Genomic DNA, 8,333 nt, shown 5'->3' with positions numbered 1-8,333 from the left:
TCTTCTTCTTCTTCTTCTTCTTCTTCTTCTTCTTCTTCTTCTTCTTCCTCTTTATCATCATCTTCATCTTCATCTTCATCATCTTCATCAGTAGTGGTAGTGTTATTGATATTGCTGTCACCATTATTAATTTGGAGTTGAGCAATGTGCCGCATCAGAACCTAAGTGTATTTCATGCAGAACCTCATGGAATCTCCCAGCAGCTCTGCAGTAGATGCAGGTTTTACCCTAATTTTATAGTTGGAGAAAGTTATCCTTGGGTTAACAATTTGTACAAAGTACACCAAGGCACTGGGCTTGCAAGCAAAAATTTGCAAGCAGGCAGGCTGGTTTGAGAAAGAAAATCCGTCATTACTATGCTATTCTACTTCATTATTATTTTTCTGCAGGAAACTTTATATTGCTTGTTGTATGAAAACCAGATGCAGTAGAGATGCCATTGCATTTTATAAATTTAAAATCAGTTTTCTACGTGGATAGCTCCTTCTTGGCCATATTTACAGCATCCCCCTGATTATTCAGAATATATTTAAAGAAGGAAACTCTCCCACAAGCAGTGTCTGGTTAGGAAACCAACTCTTCAGTGAGGTTTCTCCAGTTACGGCTTAGCAGATGCCGGGGTTTCTCACTTGCAGCAGGCAGAATTGTAATCAAAGCTATCCTTTCCCTGAGCTCATCAGCATTCTCACCTGGAAGGCTTCTGGGTAAGGTCTCCTTTCTGGTCAGGTTTCTGCTCCTAAGTGAAATGGGATGAATACACATGTCTTTCCGGGGGCCGTGTGCAGGGTCACTTCAGCCGCGAGAGAGTTTCCAGTAAGAACGAGAAGCAGAGACGGGAGGAAAATTTTACAGGCCAATTTAGAGGGAGCCACAGCCTTTGGGCTTTTTAGTAACGGACTTAGACTTTTACTCTTGACCCCTGACCTCTTGGGATAACTGAATTCATGACAGAGTTGCCTTTTCTGAGCTGGAACATCTCACTTTTAGAATTGATTTTTTTTTTTTTTACTCCAGCAAGAACTTTCCAAAAGAATATATGATGCTCTTTAAATTTTAGATTCTTGTGATTTCTTCAAGAAACTAGAGCTCAGAGGTTCCTCAAGGGAACTTTCAGGAGTACGTTTTAGCAGGAAGATACAATGTTTTACTTTTCAACAACTTCCATTTAAAAAACTTAGAACAAGAAAAGCTAATCTTCCTGCAGCAAGGAAGAAGGCAGTCTGAAATCCTGGTGTTTGCAGGTGTGGCCAGTTTTCTCCGAGTCTCTGAAAGGGAACCCGTCTCAGCTTTGGTGCTGGCTGCTGAGCCTTGGTGGCACATGGCTTGTAGGAGTGTCCTGTCAGTCTTCACCTCTGTCTCCACACTTCTTTATCCGTGTCTTCATAAGAAAGAACACTGCACATTTTGCAACAGGGTCATCCCTCTCCAGAATGGATTCGTTGTTATTAGTGAGGGCACCTGCAGTCACGCTGTTCGCAAACACATTCACAGGCTGACACCTTAGAGACTGGGGCTTCTGTGTACGTTTTTTTTTTTTTTTTGAGGTATTCAACTCAAGCTCATAATATAACAAATGCAATATGATATACAAAAATATAATTGCACAGCTTCAACATGATTATACTCATATCTCAGTAAAGGATGCAAATACCACCTCTCACTCTTGCTCTCTCACTCTTTCTCTTCTGAGACTGGGTCTCACTAACATAGCGCAGGCTACCTCTGCCTCCTGGATGCTGGGATTAAAAACGTGCACCACCATGCACTGATGGGGAAACAAACATTTCTTGGTGTAGAAGAGCTCCCTACCCTCCTACTCTCTTCCCAATTAGGATTTCATCCAGCCATAGGCAACTGCAGTTGCATCTTCAGCCTGTTCACATAGGCAAGTCTTCATTTCTGTATAGCCTTACCACTCACATGTAGAACTCTAAACCAGATGGTTTTGGTCTCCTTTTCTAAGTTTGAACACAAAAACCATAAGAAAATATTGCTGGTTTGCGTCCTTCACTCAACATCCAGTTATAATGTTTGCTACTCAATTCTTTTTGCTGGCTCTGTCTCTTGGCATAAGTTATCTACAGTTTGTCCTTTCTATTAGAAATAGATATTTCATGGGAGTCTCTCTGACTTCTATTCCCATGACTGGAACAACTGCACTACATCTCTTCAGTTTCATCAAGCTGAAATGAAATTGAAATATCAGCTGATCCACAAGCTACTGGACCACTGTGTCTGTCAATAACTCGAGAGCGAGAGTTCTCGAGCCACATCTTCATCACGGATGAAACTCTGAGTCCAGTTAATTGAACCAATCTGGTACAAGGCACCATGATAGCTCCTTGTATTTTAATGTTTTCTCCTAGATTTTGAGTAAGTTAGACGCGGTATAATACTTGTGTTCCTTTTTAAATTTGCTCTCATAATCATTTCTATGCTATTGAACTGTGACTTTAAGCACTATTTAAAATAATTAATTAATAGTCTATGAAGCAAATGTGCCTTACTATTGGGTGTACAAGATTCCTTTGTTTTTCAAAATTTTGAACTTATAATTTAACACTACTACTAATAAGCAGGGATAAGTTTTAGTATTGCTTCCTTGAAATAAACTCCTGAGAACAGAATTGTAAAACAGGACTGTCTGTTGTGTTTGTTCAGCAACCTTATGAATTATACTCACATTCATCTATTGGTGCAGTGGAGCAGAAATCTCCCCTATTAGTGTGTTACACACTTTTTAAATTTTATGCTAGTTGAGAAAATTAAAAAATACCGTTTCTTAAAATTCTTAAAAATACCATTTCTTAAAATTTTGGATTTATTTAGCTGGTCACTTTACAGTTATTAACTATTAAAATCTTTTCTTTGATTAATTGTTCAAGTAGTCTAAAATGCATATACAACTCTCTGAGTCATTTGCATTTTTATGAACTCTCCAATGAAGATATAAGTGTATGTGATCCTAATGGGGTCTTTTTAACCATTTTAGTTTGATTTCTTCTAAATGTGGTGATAATGACTTTAGTCAAATTTTCCTTGCAAGTTGGTTTATTGGTGTTTTTCTTTATGTTTGCATTACAATGGTCTACTTCTACTTCAAGGTCCTGTAACTATGCAGATTAATTATAATCTAGCTTATTTTTCCCAGGGAGAATTTAAAATTTGCTTCCTCTGGAGTTTATTTTGATCTACATATGGATTTAGGATGACTTTACATTTCCATGGAGTTCTTCTACACAGAAACATGGCCTCTTGCTAAGCAGTGGTACATGCCTTTAATCCCAGCTCTTGGGAGGCAGAGGCAGACATATCTCTGAGTTCAAGAATGGTCAGGAATACACAGAGTAATTCTGTCTGAGAAAAATCAAAGAAAGAAAAGGAAAAAAGAAAGAAAGAGGGAAGAAGGGAGGGAAAGGGGATGGAGGGAGGGGGAGAGGAGAGGGAGAGGGAGAGAGAGGGAGAGAGGGAGAGAGGGAGAGAGAGAGAGAGAGAGAAGAGAGAGAGAGAGAGAGAAGAGAGAAGTGGCTTCTTTAAAAGGATTGTTTTGTTTTACATTCTTATAAGGTACATCCCCCAAATATTTCCAAGCATTTTCATCCTAGGTGAGCAGGATAAACCATTTAGGAATGAAATAACTTTTCACAGTGGGAGAGTCTACAACAATCCTTGATGTAAGACTGTCTTCGGAAGCAAACTCCAATGGCAGTGAAGGAGACAGATACAAACTGAAATTTACCCCAGATAGCAAAGAATAAGGTACTTTTAAAATCCATCTGTGAGCAAAGGACACTGGGATTCATGTGCACTGAGAACTGGACAGATGGGTGAGGTGGAGCTGGAACTGGAAAGCAAGGGTGGGACTGTTCACTGGATGGGGATCCAGGCTCAAAGGACGCTGGAACTCCAACAGGAATTTACACAGAGTTGCCAAATGATGTGTGTTCTGTTCTGCCATAGACTAAATTTTATTCCTTGAGGAATGACTCTCTTAAGGGAGAAACACCTTAGGAAAGTTCTGAGCACACAACACCAAAACCACCCGGATTTTTATTTTAACTGCATTCCTAGAAATGCCCATATTTCTCTAAAATGCCAAAGCGTTTTGCACTTATATGTAAAGTGGAGTTAGTTATTCTGTTACTGCTTCCAAATATCTATTATTGCAGTAGCTCTAAATCTTAGATTTTTCTAAATATGCAATAGTCAAGCACATAAAAATTAAATAAGTTTTGAAACACTCAGATGACATGCCTGTATCTGAAAGGTTTTAATCTTTGACACAAACACACACACACACACACACACACACACACTATATATATTTTTTTTTTCTAAGACAGAGTTTTACAGAAACACCCAACTCAGTTCTCCTTGCCTGTTCATTTACAGAGATAGCTTCCATTCTAAAGTGGATTTTTTTTAAATCATTTTGAATATTGCCTTTGATTGAATGATAAACTACAGTTTTTTTTTTCTGTGAGCTTATATGTTTCCACTACTTTAAACAACTCCTAGACTCAAACTGACCAAAGTAAACACCAGGAGGTCAGACACATAAAGGTAGCAAGGAGTATCCCCAGAGGTCAGAATCATCCTGTCTGCTCTCTTTCTCTTGCCCTGCCCTGTGGTCTTGTGAATGGGTGATAGCAAGGAGGACTTCCAAAGTGAGGACTTTGTGAAGCCTGTCTGTGGTATATGCTTCTGGTTGAAAGCAGATGAGCCACATCCAGAAAGGCAGAAGGAGAGGAGTGTGGTTTTAAATCAAATTTGAGTTCTTAGTCAGCCCTGGTTGTCTAACTTTTGAATTGAGACTGAAGGATTTTTCTGAGATGGAAAACCTTTTGTTTCCCAAAATTTAGCTGAACTAAATTTTGTCAGAACTTCATATATAGATAGATATGTCTACATTTAGATTTTTTTCAGTATTTTTTCTAAGAATAAGAGGTGTCCATTTCTTCTCCAAGATAGTACATATTTTAATCTATCCTTTTGAAATAATGGTTATAGTTTTAGGTGAAATATTTTCTTATAAATTAGAAACTATGAAGCCATCCTATAAAAAAAAAAGTTCTTACTTGTTTTGGGTCACTTGAATTAAACTAGGGTCACATTGGAAGAGGGTAGCTCTGTTGAGAAGATACCAGATTGACCTGTGGGAGAGCCTGTGGAACATTTTCTGGATTAATGTGGGTAAATCCAGTCCAGTTCACTGTTGGCAACTGTGCCATCATGCCCATTTGTCCTGGATGGAAAACAGACTCAACAAGCCTTGGGAGCTAGCCAGTAAGCCACACTTCCCCAGGGCCTGTGCATTAGTTCCTGCCTCCAGGTTCCTGTCTTGGGTTCCTGTCCCGACTTTCCTTGGCAGTGGACTGTGACCTGGGATCTGTAAGCTGAAATCAACTCTTTCTTCCTCAAGTTGCTTTTGGTCATGGTATTTTACCACAGCGACTAGAACCCTGACTTGGATACAACCCATTCATTACTAAGCTATCACCATTGATGAGAAATCCCTTCTCACCATTCCTCAGCCACAGTCCTCAAGGATACAGAAGAAGTCACAGGAATTTGGTGACCTCCCCTTTCAGATCATCATGAATAACTATACTTTTCTTACAAACAGTAATAGGGATGAAACGTTTATGGTGTCACAGGTTATGGTGACCTGTGACATGTGTAAGCATATGAAGGAAATATTAATTCAGATGGATAGTACAGGACCCTGTACTTAGTCGTTCCCTTACAAATATATTAATGAATGAAATCTATTTTGAAGCACCTCCCCTGGAGTTTTACATACGGTGTCTCACTTATTAACACCAGTTTTGTTTTCAGGAGATCTCTTGTTCAAAGTTTGGAGCTCACTTCTTTCCTGTTCAGAGCTCTTCATTTTCCATGAGCTCTGGAATTGTTCCTCAGGTCTGCTTCCTTGTTAAGGATGCGATTTTGTATAGTGTCAAGGTTGTCATTACCTGTCACCAAGGCATATTTTTGGTTGCCTGCTTCTTTGTTTTGGTTTCAATTTTGTCCCTTTTGTCTACAATCTAAAGCAAATATATCCACTTGTATCTGCTTCCATAGTTCTGTCTTAAATGAAACCTCAAGTGGAAGACCGTTGTCTTTAAGGACTCATTACCCTAGAACTTGCATTTTCTGTGGTAGGAAGTTCAGAACTGATTTCTTCTGTGTCCCCAGGAACTGTCACCTCTTCATCCCCTGTAGACTGTCCTTTAAAGTATATGTCACACAGTATGGGTTTTTTTTTTATCCTTTCTTATCAGTAATCTCACCAACTCCGTGACGTCTTTATTATCATGAAAGATTAAAGTTTCTGGCTCAGTCTTCCTTCTCCCTCTATCCTGACACTGTTCTACAGGTCTTTCTGGGTAATCCATCCAACATACTCTCAGGTACAGCTGATTCTTCTGAGGGTAATTTCATCACCATTATCAAGCACCTGAGTGGGCCTGCCTATTATAGATTCTCTGATAAATGCTTACCTGTCCCACCCTGTTAGGCTCCCTTTGAGTCAGTGGTTAAAGTTTTCCAGGTGACTTTAGCTAAGTCATTCAACTTTTCTTTGATTACTAACATATGCTAATTTCTCCTTAAAATATGATTTAATCAGAATAAGTTAAGTGTGTTTCTGTAACAATATTCGAATGCCCAAAGTTTAAAGCATAGCAAGTTCCTCATTCGTATCCCCGAGACAAAGCAGCTACAAGGGCAGGAACACTTTCCTTCTTAGTGTGTTAAATTTAACATTACTTATTATCATTATTAAATATCCAGAGGTGGTGAGTTTTACAGAGTAGAATGGAAGGTTCCGGAAGTCCAGGAAGAAGGACAGGCTGGAAATTCTCAACTGAACAGCCTTGGATGGTATTGAAACTACGGGACTAGATGGGCACAGCCATATTTGAGTTTAGACAGGAAAACTTGGAGGAACACTCTAACACTTCACTGCAGAAAAGAGAAAGAAATGCCTTTGCTGTGACTAACAGCAGGGAAGCAGAAGACTTGCCAGTCAGCTCAGCTCACTATGCTCCTTCACAGATGCCTACTCTCAGGGAAGGCATCCTACCAAAAGTCCAGCTGTGGCACGCTTTCCTCAGCCCCATGAAAACAGGAAGCAGAGATAGCAAACTAGTTCCCTGCGACCCCTGAAGCAAATCCTTTTCATATCAAGGCTTATCTGTGGGCTTCCTCCCAATATTGCTTCTGGTCCCCTGGGAGGCAGATGTTTTTCAAACAGCCCATGTTTATTTATCATTTTGTTTATTTTAAAGTTACTGAACCTGAAAGAAAAGATATCTTTCTAGATGTGCAGCTGGAAAACAAGATGCAGGCACTGACTGCGCACAGGCATCTTATGTTTACTTCATTTTCTTTTATCTTTTTAATTCCAACACCCACTGATTAAAACTTAGCCAAGGAACCATAGATAAAAGTGAATAGCTCAGACTCATGGAAAACGGACTGCTATTATGCAGGCTTGCATTCATCTAGTGAGTGCATGAAGTGAGACCGCATCTTCACTGGAAACCGTTGAAATGCTTTTCTGTAGAAATGAATGCTATTATTGCCATTCAACTGAAAAAGAGGCTAATCCAGAGGAACTTAAAAAAAATAGCTATGAATTTGAAAATAAAAAAAAAACAGAAGAATATAGACTTCTTACTTTACTCAGGGAAATAATTCTGCTCTGTTTGCTTTCAAAGTAAGAGGGGGCATGGCCCCATTGCAGAGATGGACTTGAATGCCCATGTTTGCACTGATATAGGACAGGGTGCTGAGGTTTCTAATATGGTATGAAGATGCAGGGAGCCGGCACCAAGGTGGCAGAAAGCATCACATGAGAAGGAATCAGCTGTGTAACCATGGGTTTCCTTCTCAGGGGCAGCAATAAAAGTAAAATCTTGGTTGAAAAATTCTGTGTCTGGCAGAGCCAGTGTCCTTGACAATGAGCAAGGGGTCTTTTAGTTCAAAAACATTACCTGGTGTGTTTCTGCAACCACTGCCTTGCCGAAAATCTGCTTAAGCTCTCTCTCTCTCTTCCCCCCCCCTTGTGTGTGTGTTATTGGAGCTGAACATAGGGTATTATGTTTGCACTCTATAGCTGAGCTACAACCAATCTTATTTTCAACTTTTTATTTTAAGAAAAGTTTCCACTGCATTGCCCAAACTGACCTTAAAAATCACTTTTGTAGACCAAAGTGATCTTGAACTTGCAGTCCAGCTCCAGCCTGCTGAGTACATGGGATTTCAGGCACGTGACACCAGGCTCAGCTAGGAAGGGGACCTCAGAGAAAAGCTTTCTGCTAATACAG

The 8,333-nt window shown here is 39.7% G+C and overlaps 1 protein-coding gene and 1 pseudogene across 1 annotated transcript in view; one reads left to right on the top strand and one right to left on the bottom strand.

Annotated features, from left to right (window-relative positions):
* The window catches only part of LOC114630838, a 2,537-nt pseudogene extending 1,033 nt beyond the window's left edge, over positions 1 to 1,504 (top strand).
* Positions 1 to 8,333, bottom strand: part of Asb4 (ankyrin repeat and SOCS box containing 4) — a 43,046-nt gene that overhangs the window by 13,004 nt on the left and 21,709 nt on the right. The window lies entirely within an intron of this gene.

Source organism: Grammomys surdaster, unplaced genomic scaffold (assembly GCF_004785775.1).
Source record: "Grammomys surdaster isolate TR1022 unplaced genomic scaffold, NIH_TR_1.0 345, whole genome shotgun sequence".
Taxonomy (NCBI): Eukaryota; Metazoa; Chordata; class Mammalia; order Rodentia; family Muridae; genus Grammomys; species Grammomys surdaster.
The sequence above is the reverse complement of the archived record's forward strand: the minus strand, read 5'-3'. Positions and strand labels throughout refer to the sequence as shown.